Source organism: Ambystoma mexicanum, chromosome 5p (assembly GCF_040938575.1).
Source record: "Ambystoma mexicanum isolate Mex_15411 chromosome 5p, UKY_AmexF1_1, whole genome shotgun sequence".
NCBI classification, from domain to species: domain Eukaryota; kingdom Metazoa; phylum Chordata; class Amphibia; order Caudata; family Ambystomatidae; genus Ambystoma; species Ambystoma mexicanum.
The window spans coordinates 586,510,299-586,533,914 of record NC_090930.1 but is presented as its reverse complement, the minus strand read 5'-3'; the positions used below and the strand labels follow the sequence as shown (position 1 = coordinate 586,533,914).

The window sequence follows — 23,616 nt, the reverse complement described above, 5'->3', positions numbered from 1 at the left end:
TTTCTTCCCAGCCACTCTGGGTATGAAAAGGGACCGCACGCCGCCCCCTCCTCCTCCAGAGCCACTAATAATGGGCGCACGTTGGCTTCCCCCAGAAAGCCAATGCAGGGAAAAGAAGAGAAGTCAAAATAGGAAAAACACAACACTACTATAACCTTTCATGCTCTGCGAAGTGGCCATCTCGACACCCTTCCTGTTTGTAGTACCATACGCTCGTATTACATATGTAGAAACGTGAACGTTATTTCTCATTTTCCTCCGAATCTATTTATTCAGCCTTGGGCATTGTGGTTGTGAAGATACCTTTATAGACAGAAGCTAAGATATCAACGTGAAACAAATATGTATACGTTTTTGGGACCTCACGGGGCACTTCCGTGGATAAGGGAGAGAGACTCCATTGTGTAAAACTGTTGTTTCCATACAAGTGTTCTAACTTTCTGATCCTATTCATCCACAGATGATATGATTGGTTATTTATAACTTGCTTAATAACCAGAGGTTTCTAAGCTCCGACCCGGGGATCGAACCTTTGGTGCTTCTTGTTGTCTTGCTTCCAAGGCGTGCACGTTGCCCCTACGCTATCCTCCCGAGACTTGCTCGTCAGTAGTTCACTATTAGCTGTAATGTTAGACGAACAGGTGTGTCTGGAATGCAGGGTGGGGAATGAAACTGGAAATGGAATGGGCTGCTAATGTAATATTCACCCAATTAAATTGGATTGCATTTTGGTGTAATAGAAAACATGCCTTCCGATTTTCAACTTCAATTTATTACAGGATTCAAATGAGAAAATGACGCTGGTCTGTTCCTATCATTATCTGATATGACATTAATGATCTTAAAATACTTATAACTAAGGTATGTGTGAGCTGAGGTTTTGGGTTATTGTTCCATGCCCGGTTTTGGGTTATTGTTCCATGCCCCTTGTGTTTATGGTCTTCATTTTCAGGGGGTTTTTCTCCTCCTTTTCATGCACTACATAAACTCAGGGAAGACTATGAAGCCACTAGCCACTCCCCAACTATGATTTTATATTATTATTATTATTATTATTATTATTATTATTATTATTATTATTTTACCTGGGGACAACCAGACGTGGACTCCCTGCTCACTGTGCTTAGAGAGGCTCAGCTTCACCTCACTGACGATGCCCAACAAGGCTGAAACACGTGTATGTGGTTGCTGGTGGTACTCTTGTACATAGAGGAATTGCCATAGCATTTCGGTGCTGGACTGCCCTTGTGGGTGGGACAAAGACTGATATGCAAATGGATATTTCCCATCTGTGAAGGTACAGTGAGCAAAAAGCAATGGCTGCGAACTCTCAATGTGGTTAATAACCACTGAACCGGTTATCATGCCTTGTTCTTTCGAGAGTGGGGCGCCTGCTACCTTTTTTGTATTATTTTACCTAGTTGGTTAAGCCATGTATGAGTGATGGAAGATGGATATGCAGACCGCTCAGCTGCCAGTTCCATTCTTGAATGGCAAAAGAAGAGCATGCAGATGTAGGCTTTTTGCTCACCGTCTCACTACATTCACGTGCCTGTGCAGGGGGTATGAATGCATTAAGAAGATAACTGTGTAAATGAATACTGTGATCATATGCATGTGGCACGATGACCTAGTAGCACCCTGGAAGTTAAACTACTTGAATTGCTCCTGCTCAATTCCTACACATTCTTATGCAAACGTCTAATGCTGCCTACCACAGATTGCCCTATATTCCCTGCTTTGAAGTGGAGAAGGCAGCATTGAAGTGATTTCTTCATCTGATGTAGAGGTAAATTGGGGGAGAGGTTCCTGAACCAGCAAATATTTTAAAACATTATGAAGATTTGCTTGTCTAACTTTGACTACCATTTGGTGGTTGAAATGTCAGCTGAATATTGCATCCGGGCCGAAATTGCAACTGAATAGTGGATTCAAACTTCTGTGGACACCATCAACATCATCTTAAAATCAGAATTCTTTACCCATTTGCCACCCCTCAAGCCACAAACGGTTGTTTGTGTGCACATGCCTTTCGAAATTGTGTTCCTTTCGTCCATTGGTGGTTGATATCACCCTTTTGTTGGGCACGCCTAACAGTGTGAGGCGATTCAGAGTATTTCCACGGTAGCATTTAATGTGTCACTTCTATCAGTATTTACCAATACCTTAATTGGATTGAAATTGAGAATGGCGGATACAGTGGCTGCAGTTACAGCATCATCACTGTATGAACGAAACAATTGTGTCAATAACTTCTCTTTACCAGCCATGTATCATCCTATTGCCTTAATTGCTAGCATGCAGTACAGTCAACTTCCCACACTTACACACTGAGTTATGATTTTAGCATGCAAGCTGTGACGAATCCTTGGATGTCGTCACTTTTACCTAACGGGGAGTCACTTCCTGTGAGGCCAGGGAGGTGAGGCTACTATCCCATAGTCCCCCTGGGGGTGGAAATCAGTGGGAGAATTTCATGGGGAGAGACTACCCCTGTAGGGACAAGGACAAACATCCAAGAGAGATGCAGTATAATAACCCACAACACCACCCTATACACCTCCCCCTTACAATGACCAGTCCTATTTCAATCCAACCCATGTACTGCTGTAGGACCAGAGAATTGACTTTGGCTTATACGAAGGAGTACATGGATTACCCAAGGGAGAGTAACTATAGGCATACTCGGACAAGGAGGCGGCTCAGAGGAATAATTATTGAAAGATCAAAAACACTGACAAGGGACTTAACATATGTTGCCAACCAGGTGATATAAAAATAGATGAAAGACTCTATGAAGCGAGCCAGCCAATCAGCAGGAGAGGCAGTCCAGTCTGGAAAGTTTTCCGAGAGGATGCCAAGGCAGCTGTGAGCAGCCCTTGTCCCAGTGGTGTAGAGCCACTCCAAAGCAGAGCTGGAAACAGGAGGGCGGCAGTTTGACCCAAAGTGGGTGGCCGTGGAGTGCAGAAAATATCACCTTGGTCACCAAGGGTATCCCACTGCAAACACATGGACAATCACCCAGAGAAGAGAAGCACTGCACAAGCCAGGAACCGGTATCCTGCTAAGATCCATTGAAATTTTCCCAGAAACATGTAACTGGAGAGAAAGGAAGTCTGGGTGGGGACCGGGTGTGCGAGCTATAGTCAAGAGAGAGAAAGAATGCAACAGGAATCATCTTCCTTGGCACAGTGGTTGGTCTCAGACAACTATTAAAAATAAGAGTGAAAAAGAGTGCAACATCAATCATCTTTATCAGTACAGTGGTTGGTCACAAAACACCATTGAGAACAATAGAGTATGAAAGAGTGTATTAGAAGTCATCTTCCTCATCTCAATGGTTGGTCACACACCACTCCCAAAGAAAAAATTAAACAGGCCGTGTGTGTATAAAAGGTGGGGCATTGAACAGCGAAGTGAGCAGCAGTTGGGAGAGCAGAAGGGAGACTGTGTGGCTGGGTCCAGCAAGGGATCACTTCTCATTCCCAGAACAGGTTTTGCAGGAGATATTGAGCGAGCTGTGGATGCTAACTGGTCCAGAAGAGCCAAGGAGCACGGAGCTGCAGGAAGAGAAGCCTGGAGGATCCAGAGGAGAACGGCATGCTGAGATGCTGGCGCTGTGTTCATGAGGGGCTGCACCGTGGCTAGGGAGTCGTGTCTCTAGGGAGCCAGAGCGAGGCAGTCTGTATCCTCCCGGCGGGGTTCAAGGAAATTCTTGTTCGCTTGGGATGTGTGCCAGTCCCGAGGGTGTCTGAGGGGCAAGTGGTGAGACCCTGACCTCGACCCAATGCATCCAGGAAAGACTACTTGCCAGCGCCATGCTACCCAGTGAGTTTCAAACAAGTGAGAGAGAGAAACTCAGGAGCGTGCAGTTGGCTGAAATGGAAGGGGAGAAAGACAAGATTTTGTAAAGCGGCACAGAGCAGAAAGCAAGAGTGAAATGATAAAAGAACAGAAAGTAAAAAAGAAGGAACAAGGAAAGTGGAAACAAGGAGAAAATTTGCTATCAGCGCAGAAATAAAGCGAAGTCCAGAGTTAAGACATTTAAAGAGATATAGAAGTAAGAAAATGGTGCGAACAACCCAAAAAGAGGAAACAAGAGCACAGAAGAGTGAAAGAAGTGTGGAAGTGTCACTAAAGGGAAACAGACAGGTGCAAGTGTGCACGATAGAAAGAGGGAAGTGTGAAAGAGGCACAACACAGAGAAAGTAAAGCAAAAGAAGGTGCAAGTGGGCACAACAAAGTGAAAGAAACACAGAGATAAAAAGGGGTGCAGGAAGCACCTGAAGATAAAATGGTTAAAGGAAAACAAGTACAATAAATAAAAAGAGAGGCGAAATATCAGAGTGGTCACGCTTAGGAGGAGCAAAGAGCCTGGCGTTTTCAAAAGTCTCTGATTGTACCCCATGAAAGGATTGTATGTGAAAGGAAGTGTATATAAGAAAAATGTACATCCTGACAAGCTGAATTTGTGTTTGAAACTAGAGGGGGCCTAAGCTTGGGGTAGGAAGCCCTGAGAGGCCTAAGAAGAATTGTGATATATTTAGCTTTTAGTTGAACTTTGCGAAGAGGGGCCTAGGCTTGTGGAAGGGAACCCTGAGAGGCCTAACAGGAACTGTGTCTTTTTGTGTGGAGCTGGAAAGATTAAAGCTTTAGGAAGGGAACCCTAAGAGACCCAGAGACATTGCAAACTCCATTGTCTTGCTGCAAGATCCCTCCGTGGAAGGTTCCAAGGGCAACTCTTTTTTAACTATTTTGAATTGCTAGAACTATACCCTTTTGTAGGAATACCTGAAACCATCTGTGGCTTACATTTCCTTTTTTTGAACCCCTATATTTTTCTTTAAGAAGAAATCCTTTCACATTTTGTCAAAGAGTGAGGGCAAGCATAGGTTTAGACACAGGCGTATGTTGGTTTTGAACTTTCAGACATCGACGGCTCTTAGAAACATCAGTTGAGGGAACAATCCCTTTAGAGTTAGAGCCAGTTAGGTATTAGACGAAACACAGAAGTTTATTAAATAATAGTTTTAAAGCTGTTAACGAACAGTCAGTGTCTCTCTTGCTACCATGCCGGTCTCACAGGTGCCTGACTTATTCCAGCTCTTTATCCTAAATCCGTTTTTGGCAGCTATTGGCAGGAGGTAAATCAGGCACCCCACCGGCAGACCTGTAGTTTGCCAGTCCAGTAACGTGCTGGTAAATGGAATTATTGGTACGTTAATTCCAGATCAGCAAACTTGTAATGTGGCCCATTGTCTCATATTTTTTATTATTTGAACAAATGCTGGAAACATTCGAAAAATAGCTTTGGAAACGCAAACATTAATCACATTTCTCATGGCCACGATCTGTAATTTTTACTTAAGCAAAGTGACTCAAGAATATTTGATGATCTGATTGATTGTGTATTGATGTGATTCTTCTAAATTTACTGAGAATTCCCGAGAAATCAATGAACATTCAGCGAACCCTGCAATGCCTGGGCAGCTTTAGCCTGTCGTTTTCCACTGGGAGAACGTTGTCTCTAATAAACGTCCACATTTCTATTCAGCCATTGGGGGTGCATTTTAAACTGTACATTTCACTACAACATATTTACACTGAAATCTTAAGGAACCTTTATATCCATTTCTATTCTTCAACTTCCTGCTCTCCCTCCCCCCTGGGACTACCATTACAGTTTACTTACCGACAAACCAAGAATACCTCCCAAACACTAGAACTAACCAAATGTGCAGTTTCTCAGCTTTGATAGTGAAGAACATACTCCCTGATCCATATTCATATTACCCTTAACTTAATTGTCAGCACCACTGACGAATGCAAACGTGGCCAAGCAAAGGCACTGTTTGTGGGGGGCATTGAGTAGTACCAAACAAAGATGTAAAACACTGCTCTCTGACTAGCCATGGGCATGGGCATTGAACGAAATCTGTCTTGCCCAAAGGTGACTGCACTGGTACGCTACTATCAACAAATGTCAATGGCATGCCTCACCTAAAAATGATTAGCTGGGATAGGCAATCTTAAACTCCTAAACAAGGTTTTCCAGTACAGCTCCAACAGATTTATCATTTGGCTTCCCCTCCCCCCTTTAGCTCCTCAAAGCCAACTTTACTGAAAGGGAGTACTATGTTTCCAGTGCCAAAAGACCTCTGCTCTTGTGATAGCCAACCCTAAGTAACGGTAGGAAAAGCCTTAAAGGTCTTCCTTATTCAACCCTTAGCGTCAAATGGCACGTTCTGACTACTGTCTAGCAGCACCAGTAAGATCTCCACAGACCCCATCAGCACTGCTCACCCATCTCTGACTCTAGGCTCTTTGATAGGCCCAATGCCAGTGGACTCCACAGCTTCTCCTCTGGATGAATAAGACCACGCCACTGCTGCACTAGTGGCACTTCGCCCCTCCTCTCCAGAACAACAGTGGTTTCCCGGCATTTAGCCAGTAGCACAAATTAAGATGGTAGTATGAATACACAACTAAATATCCAAACAACCAAAGTGCAAATTATGCATATTCTCAAACATGACACAATTCTTCAAAACTATGTTACAGTCATAAAACATATTTTATAACCAAACCTCTCTCTGGCTGCCAAAATGTGCTGATAGTGCTCATAATTTGACCACTCTTTCTGCAACCACAGATAAGTGGAGTACCACAAAAATCTCCACTTCATAAAAACCTAACAGGCCACGTTGGAAATATTGGGAAGAGCTTGCTTATGAGCGTGTTTTCCTCTATTAATAGGCTGTATTATGAAAACTGTATGATATCACTAAGGCTTAATTGCCATTAGTTAATTGAATTAAGATATGTGCGTGTTCTGCACTGGCAACAGGTGTTAAGGTTGGGACGAGAAATCAAGGGAACAGCGCCATTTTAAGCTGCGTGGTCACCAGTTTCACCACCAGCATCCATCAATCACTAGTGACAGATCCAGAAGGCTGCTCCTTTAATGACAAAGTGGTGTGTCTCCTAAGTGAAATGTGATGAGAGCGGTTTGCGCCGGCCACACACTTTTGGGAATATGGGACAACAATGTGTATTTTCTTTTATTGAAAGGCCTGAGCTATTGTCTGTACACACAAAATACCATTACCAGATGCAGTCATGACCACATGTGATCATTTCCTATCCCCATGAAGTCCTACAGGACACCAGAATGGGGAGTAACTGAAGTGTCTGCATGACTCTAAATCGTGCAGACCCGTAACGTTACTGCATGCCGTAGCAGTATTTCAGTTTGGCAGCATTCTGGAGGTGATACCACCAATCCGTAAATGTAGCCCATACTGTTCTAGTTGTACCTGAGGGTGCATTGTGGACAGAAAGGTCAGCAAATGGTTCACTAGCATTGGAACCAAATGCACAGTCATCAAATTGGTTCACATTAGCCACAAAATCGGCCTATACTGCTCTATTGGGGCCTCATTGCCCGTCTGGTGGTATCCCGCCGGTGCCGGTACTGTTACCATTGCCTGATCTACCGGTATTTACTGACAGATTACAGGTGCCAGTAAGGGCATTTAAATCCCCATTCCTTGAACTCCTATAGGACTCCAAGTGGGATTGCTGGTATTACCGGCACCGGTAACACCGGCTGTTCTTTTTCAGGTGGGGTGTCTGACTTTCCTCCAGCTCTTGGCTGGATGTAAATAAGTTCACGTTTCACGCCAGTAAAAGGAATTACCAGCACGTTAATTACGGACTGGCAAACATATAATGACGCCCATTGTGTTGGCCATGCAGGAGTTTCACTGTTGCCCAATAGGCCACTTCGACCCAGCTCAGAAACTAACCTAAAAGTTAAGCTTGTGAAGAAGGCCCACGATCATGGAGCTGCAAAGATGCACCGAAGAAAGGAAGCCTTCCATGAACTTCAAGATTTCCATTCACTGACAGTTCAGATGCAAATGGTATTTAATCAGGAACGGTTTTGCACTTCATTATATCTGATTACACTGGCAATTAAAATCCCGGTTTTACTACCAGTTTCAGGAAAAGGGAGGTAATGAATGATCCCCGTCAGAATTAGCCAGGAATTAATTGTTTTGAAGACGTATTAGCGGCGTCCCTTAGTACAAGGGTAGATAATGGAAATCCGGCTGATTGCTAGTGGTTGATGGCTATTTGGGATGTCTGGGTTTTCAATTTCTGTAATGTATGAAATTACAGGCACGTCATAAGTCATCTTTTAAAAACGTGCATGACTTGCTAATGTCCGTGTCGCATTTACTGTCTACGTTCTGCATCGATTAGCACCAAACCACTGCTCCACGGTACTTACAGCAAATGCGTTCATCCAGGGAAAAATGTGATGCGACAGAACCTGAATTGCCTTCGTCATTGTGCAATTCCTTCAAGCACTAACCGCAATGCACACACCCTTTTTTTCACCAGCCCACTATAACACCCATCGACTGAATAGAATTAGATAATGCTATATACAGTGCAGTAATAATGCTAACAAATAAGTACATTTAGATTGCCCCATTTCAGATAAAAAATGGATGACCCACTAGTTAGTACACGTGAGGCCAGCAGGCGATTTGGGGCTCTATCAAGAATTAAAATACAAATATAAAAAATAAAATAAAATAAATAAATGAAATACACACGTAAGTGTTCCTTTTTGCCGGAGAAGCAAGGTGATGAATATTAGCGACTGAAGTAGGATCAGATGCCGACATCCTCACCACCAATCATTTCTGGTACGGCCGGTATCATGATATCTGTGTCAAAACGTGTGCCGCCTACCATCAGTCTACACATGTAGCCTTACTTACCTGGTAGATCACCCAGACTGCCATCCACAGCTGTTACTTTGCATCCTTGGGCCTCCTACATCCCTTGCAGGCCAGATTACTTTGATGGAAAATTGATCAATGGAATTTCCTATTACAGCCACAGCAAGATCTTTTGCTTGAAGGATATCGTTCAGTATTTATTATTTCTTTGTTTGCCATTTTTTTTTCAGTGAGGGTCAGTCTTCAACCCTGCCGGTTGTCAGGGTACAAATAACACTAAAGCCTCTCACTACAGAACAATCCCAGGAATTATGGCTCTTGTGCCCTCCTTATGCATGCACACCCCAAGTTTGTGCCCATAGATCAGGGTGTCAGGCCCTCAATGCACCATAAACAGATCACATTGTTGCAGCCATTAGTAATGCCTGATTGCAGCATTGTCTTCATAGCAGCAGTAAGTCCCTAACAAGAACCTTACACATGGTTCTGATAATCTGGTTGTGAAACACTGAAATCCATGCTACACTTCTTTCTGAAGAATCTTTTCTACAACTGATTGTTGTTATAATTTCACAATGATTATTAATATCTCGCAGAGTCAGGAAATTATATCTGCTGACTCCTGACTCTATTATAGTGCCACTCTATTATAGTGCTTTTTCTAAGATGAACACTCATTTCGTCTTACATAGATTTTATGATGCCATGACATCATGAAAGGGCTTCCTGCTTCTTTGCTGCAGTGGCCTATTAGAGACAAAGATCGTTACGATCTGATTTATTTGTGTGTCCTTGGATAATGTTGATAAAGGAGCAGAAGACCCCGAGTTCTTCTTCCATTCGAATTGTAGGAACTGTACATATTTCACTGAGAGTGCAAAGTAAAGAAGCAAAGGTGATCACTATCATTTTATATAAACATAACTTACACTACGAATTTTAATGACATTTTTGTCCAAGCATCCTTTTCTCTGTAATAATATGCATAATATCAAAATTGTTTTTGAGCTAGGTACTTAAAGGACTTGAAAGTGTGTCCTAAACCACAGACGCAGTATTTACTATCTCAATTACTTCAGCTGTTGTCCACCATTCTTACTCAAGGAATGCTTTCCTTCTGCCATTGCAAGCCATCATTATTTGTGGGGGAGGCGATTTAAGGGCACATTATTTATGAAAATTCCCCACTGCAAGAATGCATTAGGGTTTTGCATTTTGTTCCACACTCCCAACCATCTCAACAACACTGTGATCGCATCTCTGCACATTATAGAGACACAATGTTCTTCAAATCCAAGACCACTCAGAGAGGAAAGGATCACAACAGTAATCCTAGTGTTGGAAGCAGTACTGAACAAAGCAACAATAACAATACTATCACTAGAAGCTGTTCTCTCCTTTTAGAGAATTCCCATACACAGTCACTCTTAGCAGCCCAACAAGACAGAGCAGAGACCTATGCCTCTCCAACATCTATAAACACAGATGTCAGCAAACTGTATCAGTCCCCATCTTCAATACCTCCCCAATTCATTTATATAATGACACCTCATGACACCTTATCCCACAATTGTTTGTTAAGCTTTTAATAAATACAATTGATAATCCAAAGTCATTCCATGCAATCTTCAACAGACTCCTCAACGCAAACAATAATAATAGAATTATATCAACAGATGTGTTTAATATGTGGAAAACGTAAACCTCCTACGCAACTAATAACACAGATTCTAATTGCACTCCATCCTCTCTAACCTATGGGACATTATAAAATAACTCCCAATGTCACACCCATAGTACAACTTTTGTCCTGATTGCTCTTCAGTTTCCAATTAAAACAGTCAAATTATCCTGCTAAAAATACGTATGTATATTGGGTTAAAAGGGTGTCAGTAAGTCCCTCAATATAACAATTCAGGCAAGGCTCATGCAAGTATACATAATATGAAATTTAGAATATACAAAGTATGACACCATTGCTTTGGCGGTTACTACTGTTAGTTACCATATTAGTGGCTCATCCACAATTTCATGTGAGTGGTTTAGGCACATGCGTTGGCGGGGATGAATTGGACTTCTCAACCTTTCTAGAATAGTTGCAGTAATATTAAAATTTCTGATTGCAACTCTACAATTTTATCCTCAACAGGCTTGAGACCATACTGAAGGGATGTGATCATTGACATCAAGTTGCTACATAAATCATGAGGTAGAGATGTCAAAGAGGGTGACAGTAATGGATGGACGCAAGGCTGCACTTGAAACACTTGTATATAGGCGCGTTATAAATGCCATATCATATCATATATCACTATACAGACACCCTTTAGACAAGCTGCTTCTGTACACATCACTGGAACAGTGGTGATCTTTTATCCACTTAATGCCTCATTACTTAATACCTCATTACTTTCCATAATTTGGTGATCAATAGCTTTTTTTATTGTGGTGTGTATCAAAAAGCCTAAAAGAATCCTCTATTACAGGGAACACATTTGTAAGTGTGATGCTACGAGACGTCATAGATAGGTGTTGTTCTTTGACTTTGATGATTTTGTTACAAGAGTAAATGGAGGTTCTAAGTTATTAAAATAGGTATATAATACACTTGGTCAATGATACATAATGAATGACCACCACATTGACCCATTTTCTTACTAATCTCATAAACCACGAGTTCATCAACAACCTATGGCATAGGTAGAGTATGGGCAGCTATGGTGCCAGTAGGCCTTCCCTTATTTGGTATAGCCAAAGCCTCATCCGGGGGAGGTAACATTGCATGAACTGCTTTGGGTTGGGGCAAATCTGTTGACACCACTGTCTCAGAATGTAATGGCTTAAAACGTAACATAAATTGTCCGTGGTATGTTTTTTTTTACTTGGATGCTTGGTAACAGCCTTTATTTAAGAAGCCATTGAAGGGAGCAGAGATGGGGGCTTTTTAATAGTGAGCAGCAGATTCTCTATCTCCTCAGTTAGCACATTTGCCTCAAATAAAGGGTTAGTAATTAATATCACATTACCTTCTTGGATAAGTGCAATCGTGACAAACAGGTGGTAGCTTTACGATTGGCTATTCCTAGATGTTCCTTATGTTGTATTGTATGTTTAAAATGTGTGAATCAAATAAAAGTATTATCATTTAACACAAGACCACAACAATAAAAACAATACAACCATGATAATACTATATCTGTCCATAACAATGGAAGTTTAAAGTGAAGGTGCAAACCTTAACTCAAGGCTAGCTTGGTTTTTAATTATGGACAAGAACTAAGGTCAATATACACAAGTCAACGGGAGAAAGATAGAAGTCACAATTAAGACCATTCCAACGTCAGGGAATTGTACCAAACAGATAATACATTGAGTAAGGTAAAATAAAGTTTTTAAGTGCAAATACTAAGGTACAAGAATTATGTTAAAGCTTAACAATCAGACATGTTCAGAGAGGTTAATTCCTGGGTGGGAAAAGCTGGGAAGCTGCCTTCGTCCCACCCTGACTGCTCACCCAAAGGTTAGGATGTTTAGCTAATTAAAATGTCCTTTTCTACAATATCAGTTGCATGATTCTCCAGGTGATGGCAGGGTGAGTAATTCCTGCCCTTTTCTCAGGTAGCCCTCTGGGTGGGAAAGGCCCAACAGCCTAAGGGGCTGCCTTAGTCCTCCCCATCCCCTTACCCAGGCAGGCACCTGTTAACTAGGTGTATATATAGCTGGCAGCACAACATCAAATAGCAATACTTGATATGCAACAAGCAATAGAAAAATAGAAATATTTAGACAAATATTAAATATTTCAATTTAATTTAAGGTCCAGTCAAGTACATGTTTTAGGCCAATAATATATGTATTTTAAACTCAAACAAGCTCCAATTACCACTCAATCAGTTTTTGTTGTGCGTTCCTAGTCCCCTTTCTCCAGGTCATCTGCAGTCTGTGGCTATCCACTCCTGTAGACGTCTTCAAAGAGGTGTGGTGCCAGTTCCTAAGACATATGTCTGAATTCATTTGAATCAGTTCCTTTTACCTCTGTTTGTCACCTTAAATACAGATGCAAGACAAGAAGCAAGCATGCAACAATCTCCAGGTCCCCAAAGCAAAGAGGACTGCTAAAGCCACAGTAGACCAGCAGGAGGAACAGCAGCTGAATGCTACTAACTCTAAAGGAATGGGTCACTTAACTGATGTTTCTAATGGCCATCATGGTCTAATATTCCAAAATATAAGTCTGTCTGTGTCTAAACTTATGCTTGCCCTCACGCTTTACAAAAATGTGATAGGAAGCCCTTTGAAAAAGGAAAAATAGTGGTTCAACAAAAATGGCAAAACCAAAGTTAGTTTCAGGTGGTCTTCTCACCAGGTGGAATTTGGTCAGTGTCACAAAGATGGGTTAACTTAACAGGGCTATCCGTACGACCTTCTCCACAGGGCCTTTACCCTGATTTCAAGTACCTTCAATGTCTTTGAGTTCCTTGGGGTTCCCTTCCCCAAGCTTCATCTTGTTCACTTTACTTTCCTCAATATGCCTTTCAGATTTCCCTTCCCGGAGTTCAGGCCTCTTCCAGTTTTCAACACAAAACACAAAGTCTACTTTCCTCAATAGGCCTCTCACGGCTCCCTTCCCCAAGCTCAGGCCACTTCAGTTTCAAACACAACGTTTCAACTTGTCAAAATATGTATTCACCTTGGTTAGGTCTCTTGGGGCTACCTTCCCCAAGCTCAAGCCCTTTTCCAGCTCTTCATACAGGTTCAGTTTGTCAGGATGAACCCTTCTCAGAGACTTTCGAGAACGCTGGCTTCTTTACTTTTCCCAAGCACAACCACTCTGACTTCTGATCCCCCTCTTCTTTTTCTCTCTTTCTCTTTGGCACATTCTTGCCTGTGCCTTTTTCACATTCCTTTTTCTCTTCTGTGCCCCTGTCATACTCTTTGCACCTTGCCAGTGTGCTCTTGCACCTTCTTTACTATTTATTTCTTCATCTGACTTGGTTAGGGGTTTTGCTCCCACTTTGTTTTCTACATGTAGCTCCCCTTCTGCTGATCGCATTCAACAACTTTCTTTAAACTTCTTCTTCCTTTTCTTACTTCCACACCTCTAACACCCTAAACTTTGCTTTCAGCTTTTCACACTTTCTCTTTCTTTCTGCTTTCTCTTCTGTCTCTTTACTTTCGTGCCACTTATAACAATGTTTTATCCCTTAGTTCCAGCCACCCGCACGCTATTGAGTTTCTTTCTCTTATCTACATGAAACTCGCCGGTAAGCGTGGCACTGGCAAGTGGTCTTCTGAATGCTTCGGCAGAGGTCAGGGTCTCATCACCTGTCTCTCTGACACCCTTGGGACCAGCACATGTCCCAAGGGAACAGGCATTCTGCTGAACACGGTCAGCAGGGTGCAGTCTGCCTTTCTCCGGCTCTCTGGAGACACGGCTCCCTAGCCACGCTGCAGCCCCACACAAACACTGATCCAGCATCTCGGCACTGCACTCTCCTCCAGACTCTCCAGGTTACTTCTGCTGCTTCTTTCTACTTCCTGGCTTTCGTGGTCTACTCTGCATTCCTGCTCGCTTTGCTTTGCCTTTAAAATATGGCTTGGGACTGAGAAGGGATCCCCTGCTGGACTCAGCCATGCAACCTCCCTCCTGCTCTCGCTACTGCTCCTCTCTCTGCTTTCTCAGCAGCCTTCTTTTATACACCTGGGGTGTATAAATGGGCTGCAGGTGTGTGGTCAGGGTTGGTCTGGCCTGACCTTCAATATTCCAATTAAAAGGACATGCCTATCCTTTAGTCCTGAAAAGAGAGTCTAGTGGACTCAGGTGTGCGTGGTCAGTGTTAAATGCCTGGTCCTGCCTGACTCTATTTATGGGCCAACCTGATGGTAGTTGATGGCAGTCTTCTTTGGTTTCTTTTGAAGTTTCTCAAAGTTAATCCTCACTACTCTTGGACCCAAACTAGATGGAAGTTGATATTTACATTGTGTACTATTACAAGACGTTTGGCAAAGATGAGAGGGAAATCCCCTGGCCCTGGTTTTGTATCCCAGAGGTGATTCTATTGGGGTCAGATTACTCCCTATTTTAAACACCCGGACACAGGAGTACTGGGCTGTGTAATATTTCCCATGATTAGAACGAAGGGAAGACAAAGAACTGTTGGGATGGAAGTTATGTCTTTGGGCCTCATTCCGAGATTGGAGGTAAACATGGCACTATTTGCGCCATGGGTGCCTCCAATACCGGATCCGGCACCAGTGTTGTTCAATGGGGACTTACTGGTGCAGTCCAACCCTGGCGGGACCGGTATGTCCCCATTGAACAAACCATTCCAAATTCCCATTTGAGCCCCCGTAGGGCTCAATGGGAATGGGGAGGGTGCTAATAACGGGCTCGCGAATGGCAAGCCCGTTATTAGCGCCCAGGTCCCTTAGCGGGGGACCTTAGCGGGGGACCCGTAAGGGACGTGTGGTCAGACCACATGTTCCCTCCAAGGGACCTCAGAATTGGGCAGTAAGGGATTACCGGCACCGGTCTCCTTACTGGTGCCCGGTTTCCCTTGCCACCCGACTCGGGGTTCATTCTGGGATGACATATTTGTCCTTCTCTGGGGTTTGGGACATTGGGCCTGCATAACCCATAAAGGCTTCTGGGATCTCTTCACCTACCGTCCAGTTGGGATACTGCATCTCTCCTAGGGTTCTCTACGGAGTGCAACCCCAGACTCCCCTACCTAGGTGATTCTCCCTCGCTTGTCCGCCCCCATGGTTGGGATAAAAAAGCAATGGCCCTCCCCAGCCCACCTGATACAGGATTCTTGGGGTCTGCATCGGCGAATACCCCTAGGTTTCTGACACCACCCTTTTAGAAAAGATTAGCAACTGAAGTCTATAACTACACAGAAGATAGCCAAATCATACACAAACCTACTGATATTTTACTTTAAAAGTAAGAGAATCTTGGCAATTGCTGTTTGCAATTCGACACATGGATGAAGAAATAAATCAATTCAAATTTAGCCCATTGAAAAAGGAAATAATAATTTGCTACACAGCCAAAAATAAATGCCAGTTCACTCCCAATGAAGAAATGGGACATGTTCCACAGTTTACACAACTGATCAAACACCTGGGACTTTTCATGGACAGACCCCCACCCCTCTGAGCCATGTTGAGGGCCCCCTCTTTGCCCCCAATATCTGCACCATATTATGGGCTGGCTTGAACAATCACACATGTGCAGTGCCCATAAAGGTCATGCAACTGAAGGGGCATGTCCACACTGCTGTAGGTGAAAGATGTAAGTTGTTTTTTTAATCAAAGCATACATCTTTTGCCTAGTGTGGAAACAAGGGGGCGGTGCCTGGCCCTTAGCACACAAATGTACAAACCACCATTGCCAGCTGGAGAATTTGTGTAGGGCTGTGAATATTTGCCACACGTATGTGATGGTGACTGAGAATAGCAAACCAACAAAATGGAAATCAGGAAGGGGGACTACTTGCCCCCAAGAACAGTTTGAATAATGGGGTAAAAATGTGCATTATAAAGCACCCCTTTTGTGAAATAATGAGTAAAAAGCCAGACAATCAAAAAATCGGTTTTGTTAGGTAACTCATAAAAAAGTCCAGCAGATGCAGATCACCAACAGCGCACAGGAGCATTACTAAAAACATTTTCATGCCTTTCCTCACAATATATGCGAATATAGAACATTTTTTCATGCTGACTCTGCCCTAACATTTCTGGATTTGTTTGTTTGTTTGTTTCTTTATTTTACTTATATAGCGCACCTGACCCAGGGGTTTGTGGGCGCACCTGACCCCGGGGTATCTGGGTATCTTTGGTACAACTTGCAGCAGGCCATCTCTTTGCAGACGTTTCCCCCACTTTGTTTGCAGCATTTCTATGGAGGGCTTTTCCCCATATTGCTGCTCTACGAGCTCTCATCCATTCCCCTACTCCCAAAATTAAAATAGAATTACCCTAACCTAGCCCATCCTGAAATGCCACAAAAATAAGCATAACAAATTCCACAACGAGTTGGCCTACTGCACATTGTCCCCATATCTACATTCCCATGTTGGCTGCACAAATAAGTGCCAGAATTCCCATACAAGAAAATAACAATGTTTGCTTTGCACATAATGCCAGTAATGATACTTTAAATTAACATGTACAAGCTGGCTCAGCCAATATATCCCAGTACCCCCATAGAAGATCCTACTCCTCCTGGGTTTGCCTTTAAAAATGATGTGCCACAATAAGAATACTTGACCAAACTGATGTCAATGTAAGTCAGTCTAGAAACATAAAAACACTTATCATGCTTGCTTTATCATAAATACACAGTAAAAAGAAGAAATGTCATGGTATAAGAAGACTTGGTTTGACTGGCTGCCCCAAAATGCCAGTCTAGCTACATAATAATGTTTATGCTTTGTGAAGGAATCATGAAGTAGACACTGTGAGGAACTCATGGTGACAACAGTAAATATAGACACAAGTGGTCACAGTTCAAGGGTGTTTACCGGAACTATAAATGCAGGGTGGAAAAACACCTAAACTAAACCTAAATCTAAGATGGGGGCAAGCATCCACCATCAAATGTAAATAAGACAGTCCTCATGGCGTTGTGTAAAAATAAAAGGCCTATACTAAGAAAACTTATTGCCAATTCCTTACGCTAAATTCAAAAGCGTGTGGGATAGTTTTCAAGGAAAAGAAAGAAGTGTTCTCAAATAATTCATCAGCATTTAGTGGCGTGGATCTCCCTTTCCCAGGTTTTGTGCATGGGGAAAGATGGGAGCTCGGAGCACAGCACTCACTCAAGCTCTCCCAGCATGAGTCAACAGTTCCAATGGAAGAATTCAGGACCATCAATGGCCAAGTCTCGTTCCTCATGAAAGTCTCTTGCCTTCGAGGGCCTGATGTATTCGACAACAAAACAAAAGTTCCTTTAACAAAATGAAAGTTTGTTTCTTGGTTTCACTTCGGTTGAGGATTGTTCACCCACTGGGCCCCCTTCTTCTGGGTGCGGAACGTACTTTACTTTCAGCCTCCCTTCTCTGGGTTTACCACAGCTTTACCTTTGCTCATAATTCTTAATGTCTTTTTAAACAGTTCCAATGGACATCCCTTGGCCGAGTTCTCTCTTGTCAACACACTGTTTCCTGGGACTTTAGACTTTGTCCCCTTCTCGTCAGCATCCCTGTTCTGGGTTTTCACTTGCCAACTTCACATTCACATTCGTTTGCAGGTTTCACTTTCCCTTGCTTTTCCAAGTTCTTAGATCAAAGACTTTCGACTGATTTTGCTTGACCTCCTGTATGACTACTTTCACCTAACTTGGCGGCTCTCCTATGGTCTTTTGGTTGCAGTAGGTTCTTTCACATGACTATCCACAAGAGTCTCTTCGGGTTAGTACCCATGTGGTGCCAGTTCCCTATGCAACTGGTCTCCCCTCAATACTTTTACAGTTCTTTTGAACTTCTTTCATTTTGCCACTTTGTATCTTTCATCCATCAAAGCCCGGCTCTTATAGGCTCTCCACTCGTCTCAGCTGCTGTGATGAACATCTTGGCTTTATTCTTCGCTGGAGTCAAGGCTGGTACCACAGTAGCAGTAGGTTCCCTCACTCGCGATTAACGGCGTAGGCTTGCCCCGTGTACCGTTGACATCTGTTGCAAGACACGTGAGCTAATGTTCGCAGTCTTATGCTCTCTTCCACAAAGGGTCTGCAGACCTGACATAAAAAGGGAAAGGCTGCTTCTCTCCTTGCCACTCTCTCGATACCCACCACGTTTCTCCTTATCTTGAATGGCAGCGCCTGGTTAGCCGTCTAGTCGTGCTGTTTGTTCCACCTTTTATCCTTGATGGGAAGGGAAAGGGTGAAGTGTATGCGATTCTGATCAATTGCCTGACTTTGGGCCTCATCACGAGTTGGGCGCTAACCCTCACCGTATTACCACTGGGGCTATTAGCCCTACCGCCAAACACCCCCAGTGCTTATCGCACCGGATCATGCGTTTGGCAGATCGGCAAGTCCCCATTCCCCATTGGGCCCATTCAGGAATTTCCCATTGCCCATTGGGCCCAATGCAAAAATCTATATTTGCCCTCACATCTAATTGTATACAATGTGTAGGTATATCAGCCCCAAAATGAGAAGTGCTCAAATAAAAGTTCAGAGCTTCCTCCAGCTCTTGGATGGAAAAGGGGGTTTCCCTACCCCAAGATTCAAGATAGTTCATGTTGCAAAAAGAGGGGCTCCCTTCCACAGGCTTTCGAGTCTCTCAACTTTCCAAAACAACACAATTCCTTGGCATACTTTTCAGCTCTTCTGGTTACCTTTCACAATTTCATAAAAGTTCAGTTCCTTAATTACAGTTCACACAGGTTTTCCATTATTCAATCTTAAGCTTGTGAATGACTTAAGTGGCTTTTCCTTAGATGGGTGTACTCAGTCTAGGTGCAGTTGTCGGACCACATGTTCCACCCATTACAAGTCAAGTAACCGACGCACCTTACTTGTGTCTGCTTCATAAGCACCTTGCCACGGTTTCAGCTTCACAGTAATGCTTGAATTATTCTCATTTTGCATCCCCTTGATGCTTTATCACTACACTCTTGTGCTAGGAAACATGATCACTATTTCAGTTCTTCTTTCACGAACCAACATAAGCTACCCAGTATGCTCTCCTACTAGGAAACTCATTCACTGTTTCAATTCTCTTGACCAAAGTGTCTGGTCACCTTTGCCAGGTTTCATTGTACTTTACTCTTGCATACAGGTTTTCTTTTCACAACCATTAATTTCTTTCTGTAATACTTAATAATTTCAGCTTGACCTTTGGCAATGCTAGCTTGACTCTTGGCAATGCTTGTTTGCCTCTTGACAATGTTCGATTAGCTTATTCAACTCATTCTTCATTAATTTTAATGGCTTCTTTATATTTGCATCTTTAACTGTTCTCGGTCCCCTTTTCGCTGACCATTAATGTATTCAAGTTTTCTTAGTGTCCTTTGTGTAATTGACATACGCTTGGCCCCCCCTGCCTTCTGGACAGACTCACCGGTTTCTAGTTGCATGTCTGTCGGCTCTGGTACAGTGCTGGAAAGCCTCCTTCAGTTCTCGCTGCTTCACGCCACCTTTTCACAGCCTGAGGGTCCCTTCCAAAGGACTTTGCATTCACCCTGCTGCCTTCCTTGGAGCACCGGTAAGCACTGTCCTCGCTGGTCTCCATCTGCAAACACCCAGGGTGTATCCTTCTGGTCCAGAGATCTCAACACCATTCCAGAGCATTTGGGGAACATATACATTCACACAAATGTTTACATTTGACAGTATTCCTGTCTATAGAAACCACGATTTGTGGTTGTTTGGGCTTAAGTCAGCAAGTGAAAGGAGTTTGACTACTGTAATTTCTTGGTCATGGTTTTTACTTGTCTTGGCTCACCATGACACTTTGGACGGCTTACAAGTATGACACTGTGGAAGGCTCACCAGCCTGACCTCTGCTAAGCCATAGACTGTCTGCATGTCCTTAAGCCCTCTGCCCAGAAGCACAAGCCTAGTGCTTTGGTCAAGTATTTCCAAGAAAATCAATGTGGTAACCTTGACACAAATTAGGAAACCAAAATAAATGTGAGTTTGCTTTACTCGCTTTTCAGCGAGTTGTTGGCATACACCCCCTTCCAAATGTTATTGGGGGCCTAGCAAAGTAAGCAGATTGGCTTTGCTGCCTGAGCTTTCTTCATATGGCTTCAACATGCCCAGGCTCACAAAGACACAGTGGAAGGCTCAAAAGTCTGACACCTGATGAGCCAAAACCAGGCTTTGTTTCCTTAAGCACTATGCCCAGAAGGACAAGCCTAGGGTTTAGATAAAGTATATTAAAAACATCATTGTGGTAGAGACCATTGAATAAATGAGGAAACCAAAACAATCTGAGGTTGTTCTGATAGCTTTTCAAGGAGCGTTTGCAAACTTGCAAATATAGATTTCTGACATACAACCCCTACCATATGTTTTTGGGGGGATAGGGCAGTAAGTAGAAATGCCCAGGCACACCATGAGGTGAGTATACTGTAGACATAATCCCTGTGGTAGCAAACACCTCTTTCAAGGTATCCCTCGTTTGGTTTCTGGGCCCCATAAAATACAGTTGAGTCCAACGATACATGTGTTCCAGTTGTACAAATAGCTCCTCCACCTTTTTTCCTTCTAATGCTTGCAGGAGTATCTTATCTATCCGCAGCGCTTATCCCAATTATCTTCCCGACTTTGCTCCTCCCTAGCACTGCTGAATGTTCTATCATACTCCTCCTTTGCCTCTCTCACAGGCAAAATTCTTTGATGCCTTAACCTACGGCAGGAAGTGCTCTTCAAATGCAAGATAACATGACATAAATATTGATGTGATAAAAGAGTAGTGTTTTCGAACCACTAAGTACATAGTGTACACTGAGCTTGATGTCATTTCATTTTTCACAACACTCACCCTAATATTAAAATATGTTTTATAATTGAATCATATATACTGACTTAGACAGACTTGGGATTTAGATGTTGAGATACAATCCCCATAACAAAAGTCAATACACTGGGATCCATATGCTGCATTTAGATACTGATTCCTTAACTCTGCTGAATTTTAGTCAGGTCTCAGGCTAATGGTGCTTATGTGCATACAACACAACCTATAATGAAGGCCTGAGACAGTATTGTTAAGAATGTGTTTTGAGAGTGGTATCTTTGCTGAAGTACATTATGGGTGAAGGCTGGAGCATGAACACTCTATTACTGTATGTATTTACACATCTTAAGTGTGTCATTTTGTATCTGGAGTGGCTTGAAAGGACCTTGCTCCAGCTGCCAGTGTATTGTTCATCCTGAACCCTGTGTACATGTTTCTTTCATGTCCCTGTGTTCATCCTCTAACCTTTTGCATGAATGCTTCTTTGATATATTAAACTTGTACTCTTAGCATGAACTCAATGTGGCTCATTAGCGAAAGGTTTATCATTGAGTTACAATGTGTGCAGAGACATCTCAAACAGATTGAAGGCAGTGGAATAAACAGCAAATTGTTTATGTGCCAAAACTCTTTCTTGTTTCAAGTAAATCGAAGCACATTTTCCAAGAGCTATGTAATAACATTGTAAACATGTTAGTGTCTACGTGTGGTGAATATAGGGGAACTGCATTCCTGTCTTTCCCTATCTTTTGAAGTACAACTTCCATGATCCTTCACAAATGACTATGATAGTTAGGGCTGATGGGAGTTGTAGTCCAAAATATCTGGAAGGCCTGAATTGAGTAAACATCCTGGACAAAACACTATAAAAAAAACTTAGATCACACAAACCGGTTTTGTATTCCCTAGTTTATATAATTAGAAAAATAATGTAGGATAATTAAGCTGTGCTCATTTATTTTCGAAGTAAAGGGAGGATTTAGTATGGAAAATTGTGGTTGTATGATCGGCCCATAAAAATATCCATATTACCTAAACTTGTCAAAAAATAATTTGCCTGTGGTAATCTTTACATGCTACATTCTGTGAATCATTCACATTTAGCAGAATGGTTGGGGAAGATCAAGAGCCTCTGCAGGTAGTGGGTAGCCAGCAGCTCTGTGATATAACCCCAGGAGTAGATAAAGGGTATAAAAGTCTGTCTCCACTTCTCATTCCGCTTTATTACTCGATGTTGCAGACCAAGAACAAGGCTACTGTCAGGGTGTTAGGTACTATTTCCAGTGTGTCACAGATGGCAGTGACAGGAGATTTTGAAAACAGACTGCACACAGTAGATTGAATAAGAAGCTCACATGGCTGATAACATTAGAGACAATACCTTTACCACAGCTATTAGACTGTTGAGATACTGTGTGACCAATGAACTACATACATAAATACGAAGCCTGAAGAAAGCTGTTCACCGATAGTGAAGGGGGTTGGTATGCCGAGGAAAACAGGCAAAATGATTGCACCACAGGGTGCCAAGGTGGCAGAGTAGATTGACCCACATTCTCTTTGATTATATAAATTATAGGGCAGCGATAGCCCTATAGTTAAGGTGAGCCGGAGACACATAGGAACTCCTTAAAATTCGATTGTTAATAACTTTTAATTCGAGTAATGGTGTCTGTCAAAATATCAAAAGTGATTAAAAGTCTACGGCCCCCCAAACTGCAAAGTTTCTTAAAGATTTGTTAAAAAATAAAAAAGGTATTAAGTGTCAAACAAAGGTTTTGTTTCCAAAAGTGCTGCCTACTTCCCATTCATTTTCCCATAGACAAAAAAGTAAAATGTTTGCCAAAGCGCACAGCCTAAACTGCGGGATGGATTTGGACCAGGTCCTAAACAACTTGGGCACGAAGGGTTGACTTGCAATCCATGCATGGTTTGGGGTTATTCCGTGCCATAGTTTTTTAAAATTTGACAGAGAAGAGGGTGCCTCCTTCCCCAAACATTATAGTTATATCTCCCATGGTACATTGCAGGATAATGGTTTTCAGAAATGAATTAACCGCAATCTTGTTTTTCTCTCGATGCGAGAGATATTCGCGGCTATGGGAAAATGAAACACAGTAAAACGTTAGTTGCAGGTAAAAAAACATACAAATTCCATCATGGTAGATGTGGGGGGGGTGTGGCTAGAAAGCACTGAGTCAAATTTGGCAGTTGGAGGTGGGTTTGCAACACCAAGCTTTCTGTAGCCTCGACTATAGCCGCGAATAGCTGACATCTGACAGGAAACTGTGTCACAGAGCAGTGTGTGCTCTGGGGTGGAAGGGAGAGGGCAGGGGAGGTGAGGAGGCATCCAGGGAGTGGGGGCTGCTGACACAGATGAGGGG

General features: G+C 42.8%; 1 protein-coding gene across 4 annotated transcripts in view; it reads left to right on the top strand.

Moving 5' to 3' along the window:
• The window catches only part of DIAPH2 (diaphanous related formin 2), a 5,141,990-nt gene that overhangs the window by 3,997,734 nt on the left and 1,120,640 nt on the right, over positions 1-23,616 (top strand). The window lies entirely within an intron of this gene.